This window comes from Dioscorea cayenensis, chromosome 9 (genome assembly GCF_009730915.1).
Source record: "Dioscorea cayenensis subsp. rotundata cultivar TDr96_F1 chromosome 9, TDr96_F1_v2_PseudoChromosome.rev07_lg8_w22 25.fasta, whole genome shotgun sequence".
NCBI classification, from domain to species: domain Eukaryota; kingdom Viridiplantae; phylum Streptophyta; class Magnoliopsida; order Dioscoreales; family Dioscoreaceae; genus Dioscorea; species Dioscorea cayenensis.
Window position 1 is genome coordinate 8,319,349 of NC_052479.1, and position 2,896 is coordinate 8,322,244.

The window sequence follows — 2,896 nt, forward strand, 5'->3', positions numbered from 1 at the left end:
ATCTATTTCATTGAATCTCTTTATTATGTTTTCAATTAATTGATGTTTATTGTGAGTTCCAACCTTAAATGCTTGATTGTATGAACATTTCCCCAAGATTGACACTAACGTTGAGAGTTCTTGTTGGTAACCTTGTGAGTGAGTGACACACCACGAGCGTTAGACAAAGCTAGGTTGGAGAGAATTGAGAGGGTGAGTCCAGAGGTACAGGAGCGTCCCCTTTCCCCTCCGACGTGATAGATTATACCTCCATTCCTCGAGTTCTTTATGGCCATAATAGAGTGAATGGTCTAAGAATTGACCCTCTGCTGGGGCTTAGTTGCGCGTGTAACATAGTGAAGCGTTGATATGATCTTAGTATCTAGGGCTTAATTGTGGTTAGGGACCTTCCACCTGGACCAGAGGGTTAGGTCTATAATTAGGAAGAGATTTATCACTTGGAATCCGTAGAGCTCATTGAAACTCTATGCGAGTGCGAGGTTGAGAGGTTATCTAATCTATCCTCTGGGACATGTATAGAGTTAGGCATAGTTGACCTTAGATTTAGGACTATGTATTTAAGGATTTCCATGACTCACCATTGCATTGATTAGGAAGCATAATAGAGGGTTCTTGCACTTGAAACGATTGTCCTTGGTGGAGCATTATCTGAGTACCCCATCTTTATCGATTGCCTTACCTCACTCTTTACTCGTACTCTCTTACTTGTTGTTTTTACTTTTGAGAATTAAATCATTGTCACACTTATCACTACTGATCTTTCACATAGCTAAGAAGCGGATTAATTGTTTTTATTCCCTATTCCCTGTGGATTCGATACCCGCTCATCCGGGATTTTTACTTCGACAAACCCGTGCACTTGCGGGATATACGCAAGGGGACCTTGTTAAGTTTTTTGCGCCGTTGACGGGGAATAGGCGTTTAGAGATACTTTGCACTTTGTTTTCTTAACTATTTCACCATACATTCTATTTCATATCTTCTTATTCTATCATCGTTCTGATTTCTTTTTCTTTCTTTTTGGGTGCAGCTCCAGGTTATGACCCGAGGGAATTCCTCAATATTGATTGAAGGAGATTCTGAGCTTGAACGCACACTTAGAAGAAAAGGGAAAGAGCCTGTGCAAGAACAGTCTAATTTAGTTGATTTTGAAGTGGAAGGATCTGAAAACATGGCAGAACAGAACGAGCAACAATGGACATTATCTGATTATGCCAGATCTTCAGTATTGGTGACACAATCGAGCATTGTACGACCGTCGATTACAGCTCAGAACTTTTAGTTGAATCCGACATTCATCCACATGTTGCAGCAATCCACACAGTTTAACGGTTTGGCCGATGTGGATCCAAATAGTCATATAGAGAGTTTTCTCGAGGTGTGTGATATGCTGAAGATAAATGGAGTGATGGATGATGCAATCAAGTTGATAGACTTCTCATTACCCAGAGCATCGATTACCACATGGGAGGAAATGGTAGAAGCTTTTCTTGCCCGTTATTTCCCTCCCAAAAAATCTGCAAAGCTTAGGAATGAGATCTCATCCTTTGTTCAGTTGGAATTTGAGTCTCTATTTGAGACATGGGAAAGGTTCAAGGAACTCTTGAGAAAGTGCCCGCAATACAGATTTCCATAGTGGATGATTGTTCAGACCTTTTACAACGGTTTGAATCCGAGTACAAGGAAAATGTTGGATGCGGTAGCAAGAGGTATCTTAGGTAGCAAGACCCCAGATGAGGCCCATCAATTAATTGAGGAAATGGGCCTGAACAACTACCAAAGGAATGCTAGGGAGAAGAAAAAAAGGTGGCCGGGTCTCCATGAAATAGATACGGTAACTTCATTTTGCGGCTCAAGTGGAAAAATTTGAGTAAGAAATTAGATCTTCTAACTTCAAATAGAGTGGCGGCCGTGACTAATTGCACCGAGTGTGGTGGAGGACATGCTCCCTCCAATTGCCCGATCTCTATCGGTGATGTTTCTTCAGTGGAGAACGTTGATTTTGTAGGTAATGGCATGAGACCTCAAAGAAACCCTTATAGCAATACCTACAATTCTAGTTGGAAGAATCATCCCAATTTCTCATGGAGTAATCAGGGTCCACAAAAGGCCATAGGGCCACCAGGTTTCCAACAACAACAACAAGCCCCTCAGGTGGAAAATAGAGTCTCAGGTCTGGAAAACCAAATGACTGACTTAGAGAAGCACTTTACTCGATTTGTGCAATTTGTAAATACAAGGTTTGAATTACTCGAGACTACACTTTGCAACCACACCACCTCTTTGCATAACCTTGAAAATCAGGTGGGGCATTGATTGACATGGACGGCGGAGAGCTAACTTTGAGGGTTGGAGATGACAAGCTCACATACCGCCTTGCTGAAGCCATGCGGCATTCTCTTGATTTCGATGATACTTTATACTTTCTAGACACTATGTATGAGATTATTGATGAATACATGCAGGAACTGTTCAATCCGGACCCATACGAGGGTTTGTTCAACCAAGAAGAGGATTATGAAGAAGTAATGATGCTTGGTTCGATAGAAGAAGTACCATCTACCCCGGGGATCTTGAAGAAGGTGCTCCGAAAAATGAAGAGGGATAGGAGATGCCATCAGAAACACTCCAAGGTTGTTGGAGACGTAGGTGAACAGAAGAAGTTGGATGAAACATTGTTAGGTGGTCCGAAGCCCGATAATTCACCTTCTACCCTCAAGAGACTTTGCAAATCATGCTTTCAAGCCATGGGTAAGCAGGAAACTTCCGTTCATGAACCCCCGTGAGGTAAGACAAGGTACGTCAAGCTTAGTGACATTAAACAAGCACTTCTTGGGAGGCAACCCAAGTGTTTACTTTTTTCTTATCTTCTAGTTTAGTTTGTTTGCATGAATAA

General features: G+C 41.9%; 1 non-coding gene across 1 annotated transcript; it reads right to left on the reverse strand.

Moving 5' to 3' along the window:
• Positions 1–1,522: 1,522 nt before the first annotated feature.
• On the reverse strand, positions 1,523–1,629 carry LOC120269880. The gene has a single exon (XR_005539509.1). It is a non-coding gene; the product is annotated as a small nucleolar RNA R71 (small nucleolar RNA).
• Positions 1,630–2,896: the final 1,267 nt, after the last annotated feature.